The sequence below is a fragment of the Oncorhynchus mykiss genome, chromosome 10, assembly GCF_057628025.1.
Source record: "Oncorhynchus mykiss isolate SJ-2025 chromosome 10, ASM5762802v1, whole genome shotgun sequence".
NCBI classification, from domain to species: domain Eukaryota; kingdom Metazoa; phylum Chordata; class Actinopteri; order Salmoniformes; family Salmonidae; genus Oncorhynchus; species Oncorhynchus mykiss.
Genome location: NC_143031.1, coordinates 25,444,814 through 25,471,316, shown reverse-complemented (window position 1 = coordinate 25,471,316; position 26,503 = coordinate 25,444,814). Strand labels below are relative to the sequence as shown.

Below are 26,503 nucleotides of genomic sequence, written 5' to 3'. Positions count from 1 at the left end.
ACACCCTTGTTAACTCCTCTTGACAATTCAAAACTCTCTGAGAAGTTGCCGTTATTTACTATTTTATACCTGGGGTTGCAATACATTATTTTTACCCATTTTATAAGAGAATGACCAAAATTGAAAAAAATCTGGGCATAACTAAAGTTAATCAGGGTGATTTTTCCACAAATAGACAGGTACTTTCCTTTCCATGGTAGTAAAATATAATATATTTTTGCTAACTTTCTATAAAAATGTATTGTAGTAAGATAATTTATTTATTGTATATCATGTAGCATTCAGGTAGCGTTCTACTGGCAACTGCCAAACCCAGATTTGTCCGTCGGACTGCCAGATTGTGAAGCGTGATTCATCACTCCGGAAAAAGTGTTTCCACTGCTCCAGAGTCCAATGGCGGTGTGCTTCACACCACTCCAGCTGATGCTTGGCATTGCGCATGGTGATCTTAGGCTTGTGTGCGGCTGCTCGGCAATGGAAACCCATTCATGAAGCTCCCGACGAACAGTTCTTGTGCAGTTTGGAACTTGGTAGTGAGTGTTGCAACCGGAGACAGACCATTCAGACCAGTCCCATTCTGTGAGCTTCTGTGACCTAACCGTTGCTCCTCAATGTTTCCACTTCACAATAACAGCACTTACATTGGACCAAGGCAGCTGTAGCAGGGCATAAAATGTGATGAAATGACTTGTTGGAAAGGTGGCATTCTATGACGGTGCCACGTTGAGTCACTGCACTCTTCAGTAAGGCCATTCTACTGCCAATATTTGTTTATGGAGATTGCATTGCTGTGTGCTCGATTTTATACACCTGTCAGCAACGGGTGTGGCTGAAATAGTTGAATCCACTAATTTGAAGGGGTGTCCACAAACTTTTGTGTATATAGTGTAAGTATATCAGTCCTGTAAGATAAAAAAATTAGGCATAGCACATTGCACAAGCCCTGCACTTTTAAAATGGTTATATATGGGAATTTGCCAATGTTTAGAGCACCACCATTAGGTAAAAGGTCAGATTTTTGGGGGTGACATATTATTTTGTATATAGTGTAAATATATCCCGTCTGATTCCCAGTTTGGGGGAGGGGGGGGGATTCGTATGATGTTGCCAGCAGTAAGATTTGAGTTTGATTTCCAAAACGACAATGGCTGTAGCTTTCAAATCATAAGTCACTTTCTATTTTCTGACCCCCATAAATTAGGGTGGGTACCCTCCCAAACTTGCCGGAGCCCCGACAGGGTCCAAAACAATCACTCAGAGTTTAACAGGTTATGCCAACTGCCAACACGTATGAGCTAATGCTAAAGCTAACAACAAAAAGTGGACTGGTAGGGACCACACACCGGTGGTCGTCAGTGCTGTGCTTTTTAAACACTCCCTCACAGTATGGAAGACTTTCACAGCTAACATATCTGGGAAGAACATAAATTAAAGGACATCCAGAGATCCAAAATCCAGAAACTTTCAAGTGATTCCATACATTGAAACTAGTTCAGTTGAGTTGGCCCTCTCCCCCTCTCTCTCCCTGGAGTGCTGTACTGAAACAGCTGCAAAAACAGCTGACATGACTTGTGACGTTGCTGGATGCAGGCAATTGTGTAAAAACATTCCTTACCGCAGGATACTTTAACTGGTGACAACCGGGGTGAACAAAGAAAAAGGAGCACACTGTCGCTGCATGAATCTGATAAAATTATTGACAGGACAAGTAAAAAATAGGCTCACATTTCAGCATGAATCGCCTTGATCAGAGCCGAAACGATCCATGCTACTTTTTCAAGTCCCTCTGTAGAGCAGCCGATTTACCCTTTTTTGTTCAAGCTGTGCTAAAGCGCGATTGGGTATACCTTCTTTCCAATACAATTATGTAATTTGGGTGAACTATACCTTTAACAATGTGGGGGGGGGGGGGGGGGTGTCTCTAAAAAAGTATCACCTACTAGCAGGAACAGCACCATCTAGTGGTCAGAACCTGGTAATTTCAGAATGTAGGATGGGACATAAACCCAACAACTTCAATGGCAAATTTCTCTAAAAAGGGTGAAAAAACATCACCAAATTCACTGAGAATACATTACATAGGATGAAGAAAAAATACTCATAGCCGCAGCTCCATACTAGTTGTCAAACAGAGAACTGATACTATATACTTGTTGTTGGGGTGAGGTTGGTGTTGGGGGAAACGTGGGTGGCTTGTTACAATTTCTTTGGATCCCTCATGTCTAATTTATTGTTAGAGAAACGTTTGGTCAAAATTGAATGTTTGGTCCTATATTTATTGACAATTATATGAATCCTATAAATGTAATAATTTCTCAGAGATCAAATTATATTTCAACAAAATAAGTTATCTTTTAAAACTGCAACCTGACCAAGCTAAAGCAAAGCAGTGAGACAAACAACAACACAGAGTTACACATGGAATAAACAAACGTACAGTCAATAACACAATAGAAAAGTCTATATATAGTGTGTGAAAATGAGGTAAGATTAGGGAGGTAATGCAATAAATAGGCCGTAGTGGCGAAGTAATTACAATTTAGCAATTAAACACTGGAGTGATAGACGTGCAGAAGATGATTGTGCAAGTAGAGATACTGGGATGCAAAGGGGCAAAAAAATAAATAGCATTACGGGGATGAGGCAGTTGGATGGGCTGTTCACAGGTGGGTTTTGTACAGGTGCAATGATCTGTAAGCTGCTCTGACAGCTGATGCTTAAAGTTAGTGAGGGAGACATAATGTTGCAGGAATGCTAATCTTATCTGTTTCTAACAACAGAAACGATTTCAGAACAATCTGAGATGGTGGATATCGAAATCCTCTTTCTTGCGCTTTTGGGGTGGAACGACCCTCTTAGATATTTATATAAGCTTCATAGGTTTCATACGGTTTTTGGCTTCGATTTCAGTTCCAGACATCTAGACGATGATGCTGACAAAAATAATATTGCTTCAAAAGACTTACTGAAATCCAAACTATATCTCCCTGCAGATTAATTGAGAAATTCATAAACATCAAATCCTCTCTCTTGTGCTTTGTTAGATGGAAACAGAGCTGTCTAAAGCATGTTCGCACTGCTTTCTATGAGGTATCGTACAGGGACAACAATAACAGCTCTTATTCCGGGTCTCACGATTGGCAAAACCGCACCACAAACACGAACTCTGAGGACAAAGACAACCGGTGAAAAACAAACGAAATGTATTTCAGGTCAATATGGTAAAAATTATATTTTTCGGTGTTTCAAACTCTTTAAAAGGAGGCTGAAGCTTGAAACTCCAGAGTGAATACAGTAGCACGGTAGAGTGTTTTAACCTCGTACACTTCCAACTGTCGACACAGCAAAAAGTGAGATGATGTGTCCTTTGCTGAGAGCATATAGGAAACAAATAAGCACACTAAACATACTGAGGCGGGAGATCGATAACCTTAATTACAATACAAATCCCAAACACTTCAGCCCTTACTGCTGCTGTCTGCTTCTGCTCCTGCTTCTGCTCAAATGTTCCAGCACATGGGGCCCAGAGCACAGTCCCTGCACACCAAGCAATACTGCCCGTAATTTAATAGAGAGATAAGTGTAGCGCTTTATTCTGGATATGCATTTCTGAACGATGAGGGCCTAGGAAAAAACTCCTAATAGAACATGCACACAGGCATGTGCTGTGCAAGTTGGAAACAGCTCACTACTGGAGCAGCGAGCAGATACGATAAGGTAGTTCATTGGACAGTTTTAAAAGTCGAGGAAGCCAACTGAACATACACTACAGGACCAAAAGTATGTGGACACCTGCTCATCGAGCATTTCATTCCAAAACCATGGGCATTAATATGGAGTCGATACCCTCTTTGAATCTATAAAAGCCTCCACTCTTATGGGAAGGCTTTCCACTATATGTTGGAACATTGCTGTGTGGACTTGCTTCCATTGAGCCACAAGAGCATAAGTGAGGTCGGGCACTGATGTTGGGAGACTATGCCTTGCTCGCAGTTGGCGTTCCAATTCATCCCAAAGGTGTTCTATGGGGTTGAGGTCAGGGCTATGTGCAGGCCAGTCAAGTTCTTCCACACTAATCTCGATGAACCATGTCTGTATGGACCTTGCTTAGTTCATGGAGGCACTGTCATCATTAAACAAGAAATGGCCTTCCCGAAACTGTTGCCACAAAGTTGAAAGCACAGAATCGTCTAGAATGTCATTGTATGATGTAGCATTAAGATACCCCTTCACTGGAACTAACAGGCCTAGCCAGAATCATTAAAAACAGCCCCAGACCATTATTCCTCCTCCACCAAACTTCAGAGGCAGTGAAAAGCAGACATGATCATGTGTGTAGCGAAATACTTGTGTTCCTAGCTCCAACAGTGATATCTAACAATTCACAACAATACACACAAATCTATATCCGCCCTCCACATTTTCATGTCACACATTAAACAAGAATGGATAACTCAAATGTCAATTTGAAATGATTCAACTTCAATCAGAGAATGTGTTCAACTGCTAATAGCTTATAATCAAACAGGGCTGTGTCTCCATTGTTAGAAATGTAGTCAGTATAGAAACTACGCCATAGGCTATGTTCCATTTAAAGTCTAATTTATTTATTTAATTTAACCTTTATTTAACTAAGCAAGTCAGTTAAGAACAAATTCTTATTTACAATGACGGCCTAACCCGGCCAAACCAGTGCCTTAGAACGCTGCGCTACTAGGTATAAAGATGCAACTTCTCTATGGCGCTCCGCATGTTACACTAGAGAATGTTACAAGCATAAAGCATCTGCACACTAGCCATTCCTGGAGATATATATTACATTTTTTCATTCAATATACATTGGATAACAACCTTTCTACCTAGCTGAATGATAACATTAATCTTGGGTAGCAAATGAACACAGGCCATACATTGAACCTGTAAATTCACATGAGCCCAAGTGTGCTTTTGCTCATAAATCACTTAGTATATTTTCACTGGAGACAGCCATATCGATTCATCATGAAATAAAAGATCATCAAGGTTTTCATGTGAATCAACTCTGACGTAAAACAAACTCAAGATCTTCACATATCACTATTCAATTGGACTTCACCATTGTTTCTACCTGTCATTCACTTATGGAACATTTGATGCAAGACAAAATAATCAAGTCAGCACAGAAAATGAACATGAGAGCAAGAGATTAACAACAATATTCAGAGTTGGAATACATGGTTGAAACTGACATTGAATTACTGTTAATGAATGGGGTGGATTTGGTTCATGATGTATGATGCAATTTGGCCTCAAGGGTTAAAAATTCCTGGGGCGGCAGGTAGCCTAGTGGTTAGAGCGTTGGCCCAGTAACTGAAAGGTTGGCAGATGGGTTGGCGCCCCCGTTTTGGGTTGTGCCGTGGCAGAGAGATCTTTGTGGGCTATACTCAACCTTTTCTCAGGATGGTAAGTTGGTGGTTGAAGATATCCCTCTAGTGGTGTGGGGGCTGTGCTTTGGCAAAGTGGGTGGGGTTATATCCTTCCTGTTTGGCCCTGTCCGGGGGTCTCATCGGATGGGGCCACACTGTCTCCTGACCCCTCCTGTCTCAGCCTCCAGTATTTATGCTGCAGTAGTTTATGTGTCGGGGGGCTAGGGTCAGTTTGTTATATGTGGAGTACTTCTCCTGTCTTATCCGGTGTCCTGTGTGAATTTAAGTATGCTCTCTCTAATTCTCTCTTTCTTTCTCTCTCTCGGAGGAGCTGAGCCCTAGGACCATGCCTCAGGACTACCTGACATGATGACTCCTTGCTGTCCCCAGTCCACCTGGCCATGCTGCTGCTCCAGTTTCAACTGTTGTGAATCCAGCCAACATGCCAGATTTCAAAAAGGCTTTTCAGCGAAAGCAAACGATACTATTACCTCCGTAAACAAAAGAGAGAAAACATATTTCAACCCTGCAGGCGCGACACAAAACTGAGAAATAAAAATATAAATCATGCCTTACCTTTGACGAGCTTCTTTTGTTGGCACTCCAATATGTCCCATAAACATCACAAATGGTCCTTTTGTTCGATTAATTCCATTCATATATATCCAAAATGTCAATTTATTTGGCGCGTTTGATCCAGGAAAACACTGGTTCCAACTTGCGCAACGTGACTACAAAATATCTCAAAAGTTACCTGTAAACTTGCCAAAACATTTCAAACTACTTTTGTAATACAACCTTAGGTATTTTTTAAAGTAAATTATCGATAAAATTGAAGACAGGATGATCTGTGTTCAATACAGGAAGAAAACACACTGACGCTAGCTTTCTGGTCATGCGCAGTACACATGAAGCGACCCTCGTTTTGAACAGGGCTACTTCTTCATTACACAAAGGAAAAACCTCAACCAATTTCTAAAGACTGTTGACATCTAGTGGAAGCGGTATGAACTGCAAGCAAGTCCCTTAGAAATCTGGTTTCCCAATGAAAAACACATTGAAAAGAGAGTGACCTCAAAAGAAAGAAAATCTGAATGGTTCGTCCTCTGGGTTTCGCCTGCTACATAAGTTCTGTTATACTCACAGACATGATTCAAACAGTTTTAGAAAATTCAGAGTGTTCTACTAATAATATGCATATCTTATCTTCTGGGGATGAGTAGCAGGCAGTTGAATTTGAGAATGCTATTCATCCAAAATTCCAAATGCTGCCCCCTATCCTAGAGAAGTTAAGGAGAAGTCTATCTTTTATTCTGTGAATAACATTTGTATCTTTTATCAATGTTTATTATGAGTATTTCTGCAAAATCACCGGATGTTTTGGAATCAAAACATTACTGCACGTAAGGCGCCAATGTAAACTGAGATCTTTGGATATAAATATGCACATTATCGAAGAAAACATACAGGTATTGAGTAACATGACGTCCCAAGAGTGTCATCTGATGAAGATAATCAAAGGTTAGTGATTCATTTTTATCTATATTTCTGCTTTATGTGACTCCTATCTTTGGCTGGAAAAATGGCTGTGTGTTTTTTTGACTTTTTCTATGCTATGACCTAACATAATCAAATGTTGTGCTTTCGCTGTAAAGCATTTTTGAAATCGGACACGATGGGTAGATTAACAAGATGTTTATCTTTCATTTGCTGCATTGGACTTGTTAATGTGTGAAAGTTACATATTTCAAAAAAATATATTTGAATTTGGCGCGCTGCCTTTTCAGCGGAATGTTGTCAAGGGGTTCCGCTAGCGGAACGCCTACGCTAGAAAGGTTAACCTCTGCTAGACAGGTGGCACTGGTGTGTAAGCCAGAAACGTACAAACCAGAGACTTTACAGTGCCTTGCGAAAGTATTCGGCCCCCTTGAACTTTGCGACCTTTTGCCACATTTCAGGCTTCAAACATAAAGATATAAAACTGTATTTTTTTGTGAAGAATCAACAAGTGGGACACAATCATGAAGTGGAATGACATTTATTGGATATTTCAAACTTTTTTAACAAATCAAAAACTGAAAAATTGGGCGTGCAAAATTATTCAGCCCCCTTAAGTTAATACTTTGTAGCGCCACCTTTTGCTGCAATTACAGCTGTAAGTCGCTTGGGGTATGTCTCTATCAGTTTTGCACATCGAGAGACTGACATTTTTTCCCATTCCTCCTTGCAAAACAGCTCGAGCTCAGTGAGGTTGGATGGAGAGCATTTGTGAACAGCAGTTTTCAGTTCTTTCCACAGATTCTCGATTGGATTCAGGTCTGGACTTTGACTTGGCCATTCTAACACCTGGATATGTTTATTTTTGAACCATTCCATTGTAGATTTTGCTTTATGTTTTGGATCATTGTCTTGTTGGAAGACAAATCTCCGTCCCAGTCTCAGGTCTTTTGCAGACTCCATCAGGTTTTCTTCCAGAATGGTCCTGTATTTGGCTCCATCCATCTTCCCATCAATTTTAACCATCTTCCCTGTCCCTGCTGAAGAAAAGCAGGCCCAAACCATGATGCTGCCACCACCATGTTTGACAGTGGGGATGGTGTGTTCAGCTGTGTTGCTTTTACGCCAAACATAACGTTTTGCATTGTTGCCAAAAAGTTCAATTTTGGTTTCATCTGACCAGAGCACCTTCTTCCACATGTTTGGTGTGTCTCCCAGGTGGCTTGTGGCAAATTTTAAACGACACTTTTTATGGATATCTTTAAAAAATGGCTTTCTTCTTGCCACTCTTCCATAAAGGCCAGATTTGTGCAATATACGACTGATTGATGTCCTATGGACAGAGTCTCCCACCTCAGCTGTAGATCTCTGCAGTTCATCCAGAGTGATCATGGGCCTCTTGGCTGCATCTCTGATCAGTCTTCTCCTTGTATGAGCTGAAAGTTTAGAGGGACGGCCAGGTCTTGGTAGATTTGCAGTGGTCTGATACTCCTTCCATTTCAATATTATCGCTTGCACAGTGCTCCTTGGGATGTTTAAAGCTTGGGAATTTTTTTTGTATCCAAATCCGGCTTTAAACTTCTTCACAACAGTATCTCGGACTTGCCTGGTGTGTTCCTTGTTCTTCATGATGCTCTCTGCGCTTTTAACGGACCTCTGAGACTATCACAGTGCAGGTGCATTTATACGGAGACTTGATTACACACAGGTGGATTGTATTAATCATCATTAGTCATTTAGGTCAACATTGGATCATTCAGAGATCCTCACTGAACTTCTGGAGAGAGTTTGCTGCACTGAAAGTAAAGGGGCTGAATAATTTTGCACGCCCAATTTTTCAGTTTTTGATTTGTTAAAAAAGTTTGAAATATCCAATAAATGTCGTTCCACTTCATGATTGTGTCCCACTTGTTGTTGATTCTTCACAAAAAAATACAGTTTTATATCTTTATGTTTGAAGCCTGCAATGTGGCAAAAGGTCGCAAAGTTCAAGGGGCCGAATACTTTCGCAAGGCACTGTAAATCTACCCTTATTACTTCAAAATCTATGCTCTTATTTAGGATTCTATGTGATTTAAGCCGCCCTGTGTCAGGTAAGTTCTTGTCATTGGGATGTCTGCTCACAGAAAGGCAAAAGAACTTTGAAGGCCCAAGATAAAAAATATTCCACCAGAAACAAACTTTTCTGACAGAGAATGTACTTTTGCACTGCTTTCAGGCGGGAACGTGGTGCTTTATAATGCCATGCCATTCAGGCCACGATGCACTTATCAAAAGAGCATGGCCAAGATCCTACGAAGACGCAATCATTTCCAATCACAAGATTAAGGCCCCACAGACAAACACAAACTGCCGCATATACACACGTACACACACACACTCATAGACAAACTAAGGAGAGGCAGAGGATAAGCCTGGGAGCATTCCTCTTTATGTCACTCCCTTGGTTTTCAGGTGCTCAGAGCGAGATTCTAATGTATGCTAAACCCCATGCAATTCCAAATTGTACATTTAGGTTCTCCACCTGGATGCTAAATGGACTGCTAAATTGACAGCATCTCTACTTATCTGAATTGGTAATCTCCATTAATTATAGGTAAACACTACTCACTGTCCATATTAGTTACTCAGTATGCCTTTATACAGCAAATAGCAGATCCAACACCTGCTGCCAGGCGACCACTGCCAAGTGTGTCTACTTTGTATACAACATTTCTTCTCGGTCAAGTGCCCCTGCCTTGCAACATTTTATTAACGCACACATTTTCCTCAGTAATTTATTTGGCTGGAAGTTATGAAAAAGACCTTCAGCAGAGAATAGCACTCCAACTTCAAATTCAACTCATTAAAAAAGCATGCTCTTAAGTGATATTAGTGATACATGTTTTCAATCACATATAATCCTATTTGTTTGGAAGAAACAAAGTGGTGGGGGAGAGAACACTGAGAATGGGCAATCTTTTTTCCTTTATAAAAAATGGTTGTCAGGTGCCAGGGGTGAGGGCCATGTGGGGTGAAGGGGGGAAAGAGTTGCCCTCATTAAGGGGCCTCCCTGGCAGGGCTCAACCCAATCACATAATTGTCCGACTGTTCCACTTCCACTGTTCCTCTCCAACCAGGTGCGTGGGAGGCGCCAACCATGCAGCAGCAACATGCCGTGTCCTTGGGCAATACATGGAAGTGAGAAAAAAGAGCCAGCATTGATAATGGGGCTGGTAATGGTCTTACCCTGTTGACATTGTCTCACACAGCTTCAAACTGGCATAAAACGATGTCGCATCATTGGAAATTCCTTTCCCTCCAGTTTATTTTTGTTCGCTTGGCTAGTCATGCTTCTCTATTACCGGGTCCAACTGGGCACCCCACAAAAGAACAGGCTGTGAAAAGTAATAACGGTAGACTAGAGCATTGGAAAGAATACTGACCAATCAATAGTCTACCATGATATAAACAGTCACGCTCATAAGACAGCAATACATTTCTCCACGTGTACACTGTGCCAGTGCTGCTGGCACTATAGCTGCACTATTCCATTACGAACATGACAATGACGAGGAGAGGCACTATAGCCATAGATACAGCTAGCGATTCCCCTTCCATCCATCCACTCTGTAATCAGTTACGTTGCCAGCAAAAATATTGTAATCAGATTATAGATACTGTTGAAAAACAAGATTATTACTTTTTGGATTACTGTTCAATTTTAGAAATTATGTTTGCAAAAAAAAAAAAACATAACACCTTTTTGTTTTCTCAATGACATTTGATTACTGTTGAATTTAGAAATTATGTTTGCGAGAGAAAAAAAAACATTGTGAAACCTTTGTTCTCTCAATGACATTCAATTCAGCATAGAAAAAAGGTGCAAGTTTAAGTTTGTTCCTCCTGAGCGAGTCTGATCACAAGTCAGAGACCACTATGATGACACACCAAATGCATTTGATGGATCCTTTTTTGTCTTCTTCTAATGCCTCTTAAAATCTTAAAATCTTAAAATCCCGTTACCGGGATGATATGACGACAGCCACTGAAAGTGCAGGGCGCCAAATTCAAAACAACAGAAATCTCATAATTAAAATTCCTCAAACATACATGTATCTTATACCGTTTTGAAGATATTCTTGTTGTTAATCACACCACAGTGTCCGATTTCAAATGGGATTTACGGCGAAAGCACCACAAACAATTATGTTAGGTCAGCACCTAGTCACAATAAAACACAGTCATTTTTCCAGCCAAAGAGAGAAGTCACAAAAACCACAAATAGAGATAAAATGAATCACTAACCTTTGATGATCTTCATCAGATGACACTCATAGGACTTAATGTTACACAATACATGTGTATTTTGATTGATAAAGTTCATATTTATATAAAAAAATCTGAGTTTACATTGGCGCGTTACATTCACTAGTTCCAAAAACATCCAGTGATTTTGCATAGCTACATCGATTCAACAGAAATACTCATCATAAATGTAGATGATAATACAAGTTATACACATGGAATTATAGATATACCTGTCCTCAACTTCTTATGGCTGGGGGGCAGTATTGAGTAGCTTGGATTAATAAGATGCCTAAAGTAAATGGCCTGCTCCTCCGTCTCAGTTGCTAATATATGCATATTATTATTAGTATTGGATAGAAAACACTCTACAGTTTCTAAAACTGTTTGAATGATGTCTGTGAGTATAACAGAACTCATATGGCAGGCAAAATCCCGAGTTTAAATCAAAACAGGAAGTCAGAAATCTGAGCTTTGTATGTATTCAGAGTCCCCAATGAAATCCCCTTGAGATATTAATGATGTTGCACTGCCTAGGGGTTCCACTAGATGTCAACCATCAATAGAAATTATAATAAGACTTCTATGGAGTTGTGGGAGTGAATGATAGCAGAATCAGTCTGGCAGGCAGCCATTTTCTGATCATGCTTATTCCTCACGGTAGTCACTTTCGTTCCATTGCTCACGAAGACAAGAACGAGTAAACCGGTTGGAACTTTATTGAAGCTATATGTTAACCTCTCTAGGGTAGGGGGCAGCATTCGGAATTTTGGATGAAAAGCATGCCCAAATTAAACGGCCTGCTACTCGGGCCCAGAAGATATGATATGCATATATGGTAGATTTGGATAGATTTGGCTTATTCCGTAAAGTTCTGTAAAGTTTTTTTTTAAATCAGACACAGCGGTTGCACTAAGGAGAGGTATATCTATAATTCCATGTGTATAACTAGTATTATCATCTACATTTATGGTGAGTATTTCTGTTGAATGATGTGGCTATGCAAAATCACTGGATGTTTTTGGAACTAGTGAATGTGACGCGCCAATGTAAACTCATATTTTGATAAATATGAACTTTATCAAACAAAACGTACATGTATTGTGTAACATGAAGTCCTATTAGTGTCATCTGATGAAGATCATCAAAGGTTAGTGATGAATTTTATCTCTATTTTCTGCTTTTTGAAACTCCTCTCTTTGGCTGAAAAAAAATGGCTGTGTTTTTCTGTGGCTATGTGGTGACCTAACATAATTGTTTGTGGTGCTTTTGCTGTAAAGCATATTTGAAATCGGACACTGTGGTGGGAATAACAACGAGACTAGCTTTAAAATGGTATGAGATACATGTATGTTTTGAGGAATGTTAACTATGAGATTTTTGATGTTTTGAAAATGGAACCCTACACTTTAACTGGCTGTTGTCAAATCGCTCCCGTTAACGGGATTGCAGCCATAAGAAGTTAACGCAACCGCTGTGTCAGATTTTTTTTTAAAACTTACTGAAAAAGCAAACCATGCAATAATCTGATACGGCGCTCAGAACAATCAAGTCAAAATAGCCGCCATGATGTAGTCAACATAAACCATAAATGACATGCTAAATATTCCCTTACCTTTGATGATCTTCATCATAATGCACTCCAGGGAATCCCAGGTCCACAATAAATGCTTGATTTGTTTGATAATGTCCGTTATATATGTCCAATTGGCTACTTTTGTTAGCGTGTTTTGTTTCCATATCCAAACTCTCGTTCTGGTCAGCGTTATGTTGGACAAAAACTTCAAAAAGTTATATTACAGGTCGAAGAAACATTTCAAACTAAGTACAGAATCAATCATTAGGATGTTTTTAACATTAATCTTCAATAAAGTTCCAACCGGAGTATTCCTTTGTGTCTTCAAAAGCCATGGAACGCAGGTTGCTATCATGTGCAATGCGCATGACCAGAAAATGGCTGACTTCCAGACACTTGATTCATTCTGCTGTCATTCAGTCCCACAACACAGTAGAAGCCTCATTCAAATTTCTATAGACGGTTGACATCTAGTGGAAGCCTTAGGAAGTGCAACATCATTAATATCTCAAGCGGATTTCAATGGGAACTGTGTTGAGTACATACCAGCCTCAGATTTCTCACTTCCTGTTTTGATTTCTCCTCAGGTTTTTGCCTGCCATATGAGTTCTGTTACACTCACAGACTTCATTCAAACAGTTTTAGAAACATCAGAGTGTTTTCTATCCAATACTAATAATAATATGCATATATTCGCAACTGAGACTTAGGAGCAGGCCGTTTACTTAGGGCACCTTATTCATCCAAGCTACTCAATACTGCCCCCCAGCCATAAGAAGTTAAAAAAGTTTTCGAAAAGTTAAAAAGTAATCCAAAAGTAACTGAAAGTAATCAAATTACGTTACTGAGTTTGGGTAATCCAAAAGGTATGTTACCGATTAAAATTCTGCACAGGTAACTGTAACGGACGGCACTAAGAATGTAACCTCTCTTGATGACAATTACATTCTAGGGCCCTCTTATTATCATCCTGCGAGCGCCCACAATGCACTACTGTCTGGCATTTTAGGGTTTTCCCTCTTTCCATTTTACAGGAAGAAGTCATCACAATGGAGGGACTGCCACAATGCTCTGTCTTCGGTGCAATTATTAGTGCGCTCATAACTTTGTGAGTATTATACTTGGCCCATCAAGACTACTTTCAGCCCCCATCAGGCCTGACTAATTGCATCAAGGGCAAGAGATAGTGGAGGGATAAAGCGCACCAATGGCAATCGTAATCCCCTGTCAACGAGGTTTGCACAATTACAGCATAAGAAATGGAGGGGGATCAATGCAGGCGAGGTAGAGCGATGGCCATCACGCATTAATGCACCTTAATGAATATGCCAATAAAGACAATTGGAAAATTTTGCCTTTTCAAACTAAACTAATTGTTATGGATGTTAGTTGGTTTTCTCTGCAATTTTCCTCAAATGAAAGGTCAATGAAAATCATCTTTTCAAAAGGTAATATCAAAACTTTGTGTTGCACAAAACCCGCACACGTAAACAACGGCCATGAATAAATCGAGGAGATGATTTAATGAATCTGTGACGAGTCTAAATAGATAACACTTTACTGCAGAATACAATATAATCAATGTCACTGAACATAATTTCCTAAAAACAACAATGTTTGAATATAGAGCCTCCTTAGCATTCCCACCAATGCCTTTGAGGGCTTATATATCCACTTGTGATCAGAGGCCAGATACACCCAAATGGAGCATAAATCAGAGACTGATCTGAGAGATTGTTTCTGACCTTATCCAAGCATTAGTGCTCTATGTGTGGATGTCATACATGTGTCAGCCAGCCACTAGGGCAGAGAGGAGAGGAGGGCTAATGGACAGGGAGCAGAGAGCCAGGGACCCTTGGGGTTCCACAAAACTGACAAGTCACTGTGGACGCATCAGTACCCCAGAGAGCCAAAAGTTATTCTCATTTAATGGAGATAGGCTTTCCCCCACATTGGAGGAGCACAGAGATAAAGGGGATGGCAACGGGGTGTGGTGGGAGTCTGATCTGGGCTGTTAAGAGAGAGATGGGGGAGCCAAGGGAAGAGAGTGTGAGAGAGAGAGAAAAAGAATGAGAGAGAGAGAGAAAGAAGAAAGACAGAGACTGATTCATGGTGACATTTCAGTCAATTTGACTCAACATCAGGCTTTGACGCCATTTCGGATGAGTTGAGGGGCCCAGCGTTGGCCAAAAGACAAACAATCATAGGTAAAAAGGGAATCCAAGGCTACAGGAGAAAGGAAAGGACAGCTAAAATTGTGCAGGACTCAAATTACTAATCTATAGTGAATGCACTTAAAGCTCTTGGGTGGCACAACAACCATAAAATGGTTTGCAAATGAATATTGCAAAAGCTATTGGAGCCAACGATTGCGTCCACTTCAGTCATTGAACCACGCAGCATGCCATGTCCAGGGTCAATGTCCTTGTTTCATTAACATCCGTAATAGCCATTACGCCGGATTTGGGAAACAGCAATTATAAACTGCAATTGTTCTTCCCCCCTCTCCCCTTCTTTCTACTGCACAGCATTGTCATGCATCATTACCACTCATGTGATGGCAATACAGTCCTTCAAAGCATCAGAAAACATTCTAGGTGACCAAAGCTACAGGGATCCCAAACATATGCTTCCTCTCGTCCTAATTGAGACACACCATTGGCTCTTTTAAGGCTCTGTTATTTTCTCTCTCACACACAATTAACAAAAAATAAGTTCTCTCTTCCCAAATTACTGCTCGGCTCAGTAATCCTAGCATTAATGATAATGATGCCTGCAGTTTGCCCTCTCAGTTCAATGGAAGAAGCATGGCTTCCTTTCACTGACACAAGGCTAGGGATCTTGCAGGACTCTAGTTGCACAGAGTTGGGGAGATTTAGGTGACAGAACTCTGACACTGGCGCTACTTAGCAATGTCAAGCTCTGTCTCTGTGAGTTATAGTTCTATCAATAACACAGCACCTGCAATTTTTTCCCCACAGCAGTTTAAATAATTAACAACCTAAACAAATGAACTGTTTTCTTTTCAAATAGCACAACAGCCATGGCTATAAACCCAGGGTTCAGCCTAGCTCTTAGAAGTTCCTGCTAGCCTGCTAGTGTAATGTAGCCAAGGCAAGGGGAGCTTTTCCTCCTTCCTGATAACTCGAGATGTAGATCATAACAGTGTGAGAATAGCTTATTAAACAGTAGCAGGGAGCTTATTTGTGTGGATAATGATGAAAAGGGGGAGTAGCTGTGGAACCAGATTAATAGGTGGGGCCCCCAGGAACGGGCCCTGAAGTCAGGTTTCCCATGGCGGGGGCCTCCACTGAGCCATAATTAGGCTTAATTGACTCACTATTGAAAGTCATCGGGACTGGTGGCTTGAGTACGGTGTCAGCGAAAGAGCAGAAAAAGGTTAAACCAACGCAGGTTTTCCTTGGGGGTGGCTTAAAATAACATGCTTTTCCCTTTCTTCTACTCGGGTCCCCTCAGCCATTTTGAAACCTGTGCTATACTTGGCATTCCCCATATAAAGCGATTTGATAATTAGTCTGACATTTTATTTGAAGGGCAGAGAGGAAAATCTTCACAAGACAACGGAGTAGCACCGGATTGGAAACAAATTTGTTTATTGTTTTTCTGCAGCACACAGACGGCTCTCCTCCTCCCCCTCTTCAAAATCATACATTTGCTCATTGAAGTGTTAATCTCAAATCGGTAAACAATAAACAGAAGATAGAGACTGTCTTATCTTCTCTGCGTCATTCAATAAAACAACATGGGGCAGAACGACTTGGGTTAGAGAGCTGCGAAATGCCTAGAGGTATTCGCTGCAAAATGCCTAGAGGTAGACTTTTCGTTTCAGTCTCCTCCATCTCCACTAAACAAAGTTAATTGTAAGGATTGTTTTTCTATTAATAATGTAAAATGAACAGCTGTACAGAAAAACTAATGTGAAGGTCAAATTACAGAGGAGGAACTTCTTGATGCATTTAAAGCCTTTAACCGGAGACTCATTTGCCTTGGCTCATTTTCTGTGAAGAACATGTAAAAGAACACATTTTCATTGAGTGCACACTGTGCACCCCCCTACACATTTATATTATGTGGTGTTCGGGTCCACTGGGTAAAAGTGTGGGAAAGGGTGTAGGTGAAAACAAGTAAAAATGAAACAATAAGGTTTGCTGTGTACCTTCACTCTGTCTTCCTCCTCCCTGGGCCTGCTGTTTCAACATAACACCAATAACCTGTCTATCTCCCTGTCTGTCTGCCAGTCTCCCGCTTTTTCGTACTCTTTACCCTTTGTAGTGTGTGAAACTACACAATGTCTTGCAGGAACCTGCACAATGTTATTACAATACATTATTTCGATACATTGAAAAAATACTGTATTTTCCCACACTCTACCGGCACAATAAATAAATAGCTTTGTATGTGAGGCTCCTTACCACAATCAATCAGTATGGCAAAAATAATCTCTGTTCAGAGGGCTTTAGAAACAATTGCAGAGAGAGAAGCTAGTATGGAAGATGAAGAATTTTCAGAATATGAGAATCATGTCTCCATCAATTCGGAGTCTGACAGTGAGTTGGAAGAAGAGGATGAGATTGACCCTCAGCCAGCCCCAGGACCAGCCCGTCAGCAGCCAGCCCCAGGACCAGCCCATCAGCAGCCAGCCCCAGGACCAGCCCATCAGCAACCAGCCCGTCAGCAACCAGCTCATCAGCAGCCTGCAGGAGGAGAAATATGGATGTCAATTTTTTTTAAATTGAATGTTCTTCTTGCCCAAGGAAGGAGCCACCCCGCATGGCTGCCAATGAGGATAAGGATGCAACCAGCGCCGACACAGATGGCGGTTACTTATGTGCAGGACATAAAGTCTTCTTTTGAACTGTTCATTCCAGACACCATCCAGAAAGTAATTCTGCACTAATTTGGAGGGAAGGCATATTTCTGGAGAGAGATGGAAGGAGAAGGACCAAACTAATTTCCATGCATATTTTGGGTTTCTTAACCTTGCTGGTGTTTTTAGATCCAATGGGGAATCCACATAATCCCTGTGGGATGAAGAAACTGTCAGAACTTTTCCAATCACTTCCAAACTTTTTCAAACTTCCACATTATTTCCAGGATTATCCGCTTTCATGACCGTGACACCAGACCAGCTCGGCGGCAGAGAGACAAACTAGCTGCAATCAGCTCAGTGTGGGACAAGTGGGTGGACCACCTTCCCCTGTTTTACAACGCTGTGCCCAAAGTTACTGTTGATGAGCAGTTTATGCCATTTAGGGGCCGCTGCCACTTCAAGCAGTACATACCGTCTAAACCCGCAAATACGGAATCAAGATCTGGGCTGCCTGCGATGCTGCTTCATCATATGTGACCTGATTCAGGAAACTAGACATTCTTTTTTTTCTCAAAACGTTTTTGGGCAAAAATGCCTTCTAGAAAATGTGAACTTTCATGTGCCTTAATAACAAACTTGTATGCCATCTGTAAATACAAATACAATGTTATATTATGAGCCTTGTTGGTTAAGCCATAGCAACCTTCCCTACTAGCCACGATTGGCTGAGATAATGAGTGGGCTGGACATGCAGAGAGAGTTCGGATTGGTTTGCCATAGAATCTCATCCGTCATTGTGGGTAATCCTGTCAAACGTTGCTTTTTTAAAATGTATTGTGTAGTGGAGCTACATAAGTGTGGCTCTCCTCTTTCTGGGGGATCAAGTTTTGAAATCAGTGGAATTAGAGTTTGATAGCAAAACAGTTGGAGGAAACACCTGTCTCCGGATTACATCTTCAAACTAAGGGCAACCGTGGCATGGCATTCCTAACAGGGAGACACATCCATGCACGATGATGTATACAGGTAAGATAGTCTAGCGTTAGCTAGCTAGCGTTACATTTTCAGATATGACACATTTTCTAATTTTGACACAAAGTAGTTTCATTTCAAGCTAAAGTGTACTGTTAGCTAGCTAGCTAATGTTAGTTGGCTGGATCCATAGCTGATGTTATTATTTGTTTCCCAGAACCGTTTACTTTTCTAGTTAGAGCCTAATTTTAGCTAGCTAACATTGAACATGGTTGGTTAGCTCCCAGAACTATGGCATCGTTGGCACTGGTCATTGTTGTTTAAGCTATCATTAGCTGGCTGGCTTGTTAGCTAACGTTATGTGACGTGTGTGAACTTACTTTGTTTATCTACAGTGGTTCCTCCTTTAAAGGTTGCAGCGTACTGCGGCGCAGCTTGCATAGTGCCGCAGAATTCTATGGCATGTTATTTAAGTGTGGACCACTGGTACCATTCATTAATGCTTGTTAGTGCTAGTTTGACCACCAGAGGGCATCTTAGAGAAGCATTTGATAGCCTTCAATAGTGACTGTACAAGAGAATGTGGTCACGCGGGAGACCGGGGTTCAATTCCCAGACATGTCCTTTGTTCTTGTCACGATCGTCAAAATAACATTCGGACCAAGGCGCAGCGTGATATGGGTTCCACATCTTTTATTTTGTGAAACACACAAAACATTATTTTTTCTAAAGCAAACGAAACGTGAAGCTATGGCGTGCTCACAGGCAACTACACATAAACAAGATCCCACAAAAAAACAGTGGGGAAATGGCTGATCCCCAATCAGAGACAACGCTGAACAGCTGCTTCTGATTTGGAACCATACCAGGCCAACATAGAAATAAAACAACATAGATTACCCACCCTAGTCACACCCCGACCTAACCAAAATAGAGAATAAAAAGGCTCTCTATGGGCAAGGCGTGACAGTACCCCCCCTCAAAGGTGAGGACTCTGGCCGCAAAATCTGACTCGATAGGGGAGGATCTGGGTGGGCATCTAGCATCGGTGGCGGCTCCGGGGCGGGGCAAAGAACCTGCTCATCCCGCGGATCCAGCATCGGTGGCGGCTCTGGTGTGGGACTTTGCCCCCACCCAGACCACGGATCCGGCCATGGAGCCCGGTGGAACGCCGTGCCCAGACTGGGCCTCGGAGCAGAGGAGGGCCCCGGCCATGGAGCTGGGTTGAACGCCGCACCCGGACTGGGCACCGGCGCCGAGGAAGGCTCCGGCCATGGAGCTGAGTTGGGCAGAGGAAGGCTCCGGCCTTGGAGTTGGACTGGACGCCATGCCTGGACATCGGCGCAGAGGAAGGCTCCTGCCTTGGAGCGGGACTGGACGCTGTGCCTGGACCGGGCACCGGCGCAGAGGAAGGCTCCTGCCTTGGAGCGGGACTGGACGCTGTGCCTGGACTGGGCACCGGCACAGAGGAAGGCTCCGGCCTTGGAGCTGGACTGGACACCGTGCCTGGACTGGGCCCCGGCGCAGAAGAAGGCTCCGGCCATGGAGCAGGACTGGAAGCTGTGCCTGGACTGGACATCAGTGCACAGGAAGGCTCCGGACTGTGGACCGTCGCAGGAGGTTCCGGACTGTGGACCGTCGCAGAAGGTTCCTGACTGTGGAACGTCGCAGGAGGTTCCGAACCGTGGACCGTCGCAGGAGGTTCCGGACCGTGGACCGTCGCAGGAGGTTCCGGACCGTGAATTGTCATTGGAGGTTCCGGACCGTGGACCGTTGTCGGAGGTTCTGGACCGTGGCCTGTCGTCGGAGGTTCCGCAATGTGGACCGTCGCAGGAGGTTCCGGACTGTGGACCGTCGCAGAAGGTTCCTGACTGTGGAACGTCGCAGGAGGTTCCGAACCGTGGACCGTCGCAGGAGGTTCCGGACCGTGGACCGTCGCAGGAGGTTCCGGACCGTGAATTGTCATTGGAGGTTCCGGACCGTGGACCGTTGTCGGAGGTTCTGGACCGTGGCCTGTCGTCGGAGGTTCCGCAATGTGGACCGTCGCAGGAGGTTCCGGACTGTGGACCGTCGCAGGAGGTTCCGGACTGTGGACCGTCGCCGGAAGCTCTGGACTGGTGACCTTTGCCGGAAGCTCTGGACTGGGGACCTTTGCCGGAAGCTCTTGACTGGGGACCTTCGCCGGAAGCTCTGGACTGGGGACCTTCGCTGGAAGCTCTGGACTGGGGACCTTCGCCGGAAGCTCTGGACTGGGGACCTTCGCCGGAAGCTCTGGACTGGGGACCTTCGCCGGAAGCTCTGGACTGGGGACCGTCGCCGGAAGCTCTGGACTGGGGACCGTCGCCGGAAGCTCTGGACTGGGGACCGTCGCCGGAAGCTCTGGACTGGGGACCGTCGCCGGAATCTCTGGACTGGAGACCATCGCCGGATAGGTACATTGTTTACCTAGCTAGCAAGCTATATGTCTTAAGCTCAAGTGTACTGTTAACTAGCTAACGTTAACTGGCTGACTCCCTAGCTGACGTTATTATTTGTTTCCCAGAGCCATATGCTGTTCTAGTTAGAGCCTAATGTTGCTAGCTGACAACGAACATGTGTAACCAGTGTGAAATGCTCCCAACTCAGCTGTTGAATACACAGAACAGGCCTATCGATTCCTCTAAGCCTGTGTTCAAGGCCAAACACATCCCTAGTGTCCTACGTGCCAAAGAAAATCAAAAATGTGGTTCTCATGAGTACGCTGCATAGGGATGGGAGAATCTGTGGCCAGGAGCATCAAAAAACAGAAATCATCATGGATTACATTACCACAAAAGGAGGGGTGGACAATTTAGTCAAGCTGGTGACTGGCTACAGCTGCAAAAGAAGAACCCTACGCTGGCCACTAGTGATATTCTTCAACATCTTGGACATCTCGGCATACAACGTGTTTGTCATCTGGATGGGGTTGAACCCAGATTGGAACAGAGGTAAGCTCCGTCTCGGCTCTTTCTCGAGGAGCTGGGCAAGACATTGGTAAAACCTAAAATCCAGAGGAGGTAACATATCCCAAAGACCCCAGCTTCTGCAGCCATCGTGGGGAGGATTCAGAAGGAGGATGCTGGTGCCCCATCTGCCCGAACCACAGAACCAACAACTCCAATATCAGAAGTAAGTGTGAGTGATGTTGTTGCATGTGTGTGCGTCTGACTCTCCTACCTTGGTCTGCTGTAACTATATATGTGAGTGTGTGAGATGGTAAGTATTTTCATCATTCTAGATTGCAGCCGGTAGCAACAAGAAGAAGCGCTGCAATGAGTGTGGAACCAAGAAGGACAGGAAGACACAGTACACATGCATCAAGTGCAAGAAGTGCATTTGCAACACACACACATAAAACTCTCACGTTGTGTGTAGACCGGCCTTAGTTTGTGTTCAATGGGGCTCATTTATGATTTCCATAAAATACTGTATGTTGTCCTTCCAAATTTGTTCAGTTAAACATCAATAGTGATGAAAACATTGTTTCATTTATATTTGCTCAAAATAAACATGATGTATTCTACCCATGTCTTGATTATAATAGATTTTTTTGGTTTACAAAAATCACATTTCACCCCCCCAAAAATGTTGCTTTTATTGATAAATGTGATCTAGCAGAGGAAAATGGCAAATATTAACCATGTATGCTGTCTATATTGCTTCTAATTGATTTGATTTCACCCAATTGACGGACATTGGGTGAATAACAAACACCACACGAGGGCTAAGTCTTGGAAAACTCCAGGGCTTGATGGCATACCAGTTGAGGTATATCAAACTTTTTTTGATGTACTCAGAAGACCGTTATTAGCATGTTTTATCCACTCCTATAAAAATGGTAGACTATCCGATAGTCAACAAGGTCCGATTTCACTATTACTGAAACAGGACCCAGGTGGTAAATATAAAGATCCAGTCCATTTAAAAAATTGGAGGCCCCTTACACTTCAGTGTTGTGAATGCATAGTGCATAGAATTTAAAAAAGGTATTGTCGGATATTATTCATCCTAATCAGAAATGTTTTTTATGTGGACGATACGGAGATAATTATAAGACAAGTACTGGAAACAATAGAACTGTCAAGAGTATAACAAGGTTGTCCACTACCTTCAATTCTATTTATTATGGCCATCAAAATTTTAGCTATGAAAATCAGATCCAACAATAATATCAAGGGGCTAGAAATCCAGGGCTTGTCATTGTACACTGATGATTCATGTTCTTTTAAATCCACAATTTGGATCCCTACATTCAGCCTAATAGAGGATCAAGATAATTTTTCTAACCTCTGGATTACAACCGAAAGTATATTATACTGAACAAAAATATAAATGCAACATGTAAAGTGTTAGTTCCATGTTTCATGAGCTGAAATAAAATATCCCAGAAATGTTTCATACCCACAAAAAGCTGAAAAAATGTTTACATCCCTGTTAGTGAGCATTTCTAGTTTGCCAAAAATAATCCATCCAACTGACAGGTGTGGCATATCATGAAGCTGATTAAACAGCATGATCATTACAAAGGTGCACCTTGTGCCGGGGACATTAAAAGGCCTCTCTAAAATATGCAGTTTTGGTCACAGATTTTGGTCACAGGTTCAGGACTTTTTAACATGTATTTTACCTTTATTTAACTAGGCAAGTCAGTTAAGAACAAATTCTTATTTTCAAAGACGACCTAGGAACAGTGGGTTAACTGCCTTGTTCAGGGGCAGAATGACAGATTTGTACCTTGGGGATTCAATCTTGCAACCTTCCGGTTACTAGTCCAACACTCTAACCTCTAGGCTACCTGAAGCCCCGGGTAGCCTAGTGAAGAATTGCAACATTTACCTGGAGCTAACTCTCCAAATAGCACTCCTGGGTGATTTGAAAAGTCATATTCAATCGATAAAAAAATATAATAATACTCTTAGCCCCCCAAAAATAAATATTTACAATCTGTAGAAACTATGAGAATAGAAATGTTCAGAACTTTTGTAAAACATCACAGCACAGTTGAAAAATATATGGCAGATAGAAATCAAAACTGGATGATGTTAAGAGGGGTTGAGGGGAGCTGAAGGGTGGGACTAAAAATAACAAAAAAACAAGATAACTAATATAAAATATACTGTGTCCGTAAAATGTATATAGTACGTATAAACTGGAAGTAAAAGTATTGTTGTCCATTAGTTTACTCCAATTAGGGAAGAGATGGTAGGGGTAGGGGAAAATAATAAAGGGAAATCTATAATAAAATATACATATTACCCCAAAAATATATGGGGGATTGGAAATTATGCAGATAATTACATTGCTAGAAGCCACAATCTACCTGCAATATTAAAGCTGATCTACCCCCTAAAAAATATTATTGCAATTGGCTCAATCGACAGAGGTACATTTGACTTCCTAGAAGCCCTTGGACAAAAGCTTATTTATCCTTTTGTTGAGAGGTCTATAAATCGCCATTTAAGTTCAGGAAGGATCACATTTGTAATTGCTACAGCCTAGTCATCCCCCAACCCCCTTCGATGTCCCTCAGCACTGGGCTCAGATGACAAGTTGGAGAGGTGCCGTGGGGAGTGATGGTACAGGACTTAATCCAGGCAAAGCCTGGCAGTGAATAAATGAAGGACGCTGGTGTTATATTGGCTTAGGGTTAACACGGCCTTCAGCTTGGTTAAGACCTGACACCCAGGGACCATCCGGATGTCTGCAGGTGTAACTTCTGTGAAATGGCTAGCTAGTTAGCAGTGCATGCTAGTGCCGTCTCAATCGGTGACGCCACTTACTCAGAGACCTTGAAGTAGTTGTTTCCCTTGGTCTGCAAGGGCATCGGCTTTTGTGGAGCGATAGACAGATGTTTGTGGGAGGCAGTTGTTGATGTGGTCAGAGGATCCCTGGTTCAAGCCCAGGTTGGGGCAAGGAAAGGGACAGAAGCAACACTGTTACACAGGGAGTATGCCAAGCATTATCTGCAGTATGTTGCTAGCTCAACCCCTCTGAGTTGGAAGCCTACTTTGAGTTATGTTTGAAACCTTTAATTGCATACTTGTATTACACAATACAAAGTATGCATTTTCCTTATAAGATATAAAATAATCAAACTATAAGTATGCCGGGTTAGGGGAATTGTCTATACAAGACAAGTATTTGAGAAGGTCATATATATACTCTGTCTTTGTCTCGCACACAAACAAACATTGTTTGTCTGTACGTTCTAAAACAATAGATAAAAACCAATGGAAAAGTTATATATTACAGAGTCAACACAGACTGGATCCAATTTCATGGCTGTGGTGGATTTCGATTTCATTCGCTGTGCAATGGAGCAAGCTAGGAAGCCGGCTCAAGGATGCAATGGAAATATCTCTACCTGAAACAAAAATCATTGACCCGTGGGCCTCTGGTCAGGGGTCTCTGACTTTGCAGTGTGTGGAAAGCATGTGAGGGGAATACCATGTGTCTGGTCAGCTGAGAGAAAAAATAAAACTGCACTCAGGAAAAACGTATTTGTCAGGTACCCATATCCTTGGAGGAAACTTCCAAGGAGACAAGGAAAATCACATTTGGGGACATTAATTATGATGGGTGGTAAGAACAGGGGAAATGGTGAAGGAGCCTGGATAAGCGCTGTGGGACTCTGGGGGTTGGCTGAGGCCGAGGCGCCTGGCAAAGCCATCAGTTTATCCCTTCCCCTCGTGTGATGAGGCGTGAGACTCCTGAAGTAGCCTTGACTCTACAATCCTCACAGGGGAGAGTTGGCATGTCAACTCCAAAATCGAAATAACTGAACTCTCTCCCTACTGTCTCTCCCTACTGTCTCATTTGAATACATTGCTTGTGTACCGTCCTCCAAAAGGAAATTAATAATTCCTGTCTGAACTACTCAACATTGCTGTCCCACTCCTTCCCTGCTTACAGTTGCTTGGCAATATGAATATCTACAATGATTTATTACAAAAATTACCCCCTTTTTCTCCCAAATTTCATGATATTACGATTTTGTCTCGTCGCTGCAACTCCCCAATGGGCTGGGGAGAGGCAAAGGTTGAGTCATATGCATCCTCTGAAACATGACCCGCCCACCGCGATTCTTAACACCTTCTCGCTTAACCCGGAAGCCAGACGCACCAATGTGTCAGAGGAAACACCGTTCAACTGACAACCAAAGTCAGCCTGCAGGCACCCGGCCCGCCACAAGGAGTCGCTAGAGCGCGATGAGCCAAGCAAAGCCCCCCCTGGCCAAACCCTCCACTAACCCGGTCGACACTGGGCCAATTGTGAGCCGCCCTATGGGACTCCCGGGATCGAACTCCAGGCTGTAGTTACGCCGCAGCTCTGCGATGCAGTGCCTTAGACCGCTGCGGCACTCGGGAGGCCCACTTGCCTCTGATTTTATTGCTGTTCTGGACTGTTTCAATATTACCCAACATGTACATTTTCCCAATCTCTTTAAGGGACACATAGTTGATCTCGTCTTCTCGGTTGGCCTAAACCTAACTCATATTTCCCCCTCCCTGTTCCGTCTGTCTGACCACAAGATCCTTAGCTTCTCTCTTCCCTCATACTCACTCCACACTCTCCTTCTGCAACATCAAAGCTGTCGACCCCCTCCATGTCTCTGATGCCATCTGCTCTGCCCTGATCCTTGACCACGCCCCCAACTCACCTGATGAACTAGCTGCCCAATTCAACACTGCTGTATCTGTCTCCCTCAACTCTCTGGATCCCTCCAAACTAAACCTGGCCTCCTTCTCCTCCTTGTTTACCCCTGAGCTCTGTACAAGCAAGCTGATGAGCAAGCCTGATGAGCCTGAGCAGGAAGTCTGGGCTCACTGTCCACACTTAGGCCTACAAACGCTACCTCTCCACCTATAGAGATGCCCTCAGTGCTGCCAGGTTGGCCTACTTCTCCAACATCAT

At 42.7% G+C, this 26,503-nt stretch overlaps 1 protein-coding gene across 22 annotated transcripts in view; it reads right to left on the bottom strand.

Moving 5' to 3' along the window:
* Positions 1-26,503, bottom strand: part of LOC110533530 (neural cell adhesion molecule 1) — a 322,515-nt gene that overhangs the window by 78,905 nt on the left and 217,107 nt on the right. For 4 of the 22 annotated variants that reach the window (XM_090186194.1, XM_090186189.1, XM_090186199.1 and 1 more), the window contains exon 2: positions 17,199-17,480. The exons of 17 other annotated variants lie outside the window; for them this stretch is intronic. The gene's annotated coding sequence lies outside the window, so the exon portion shown is untranslated. Of the gene's footprint in view, positions 1-17,198; positions 17,481-26,503 lie in introns of those variants that run through there. One more of the 22 variants, XM_090186187.1, reaches the window with a different exon arrangement.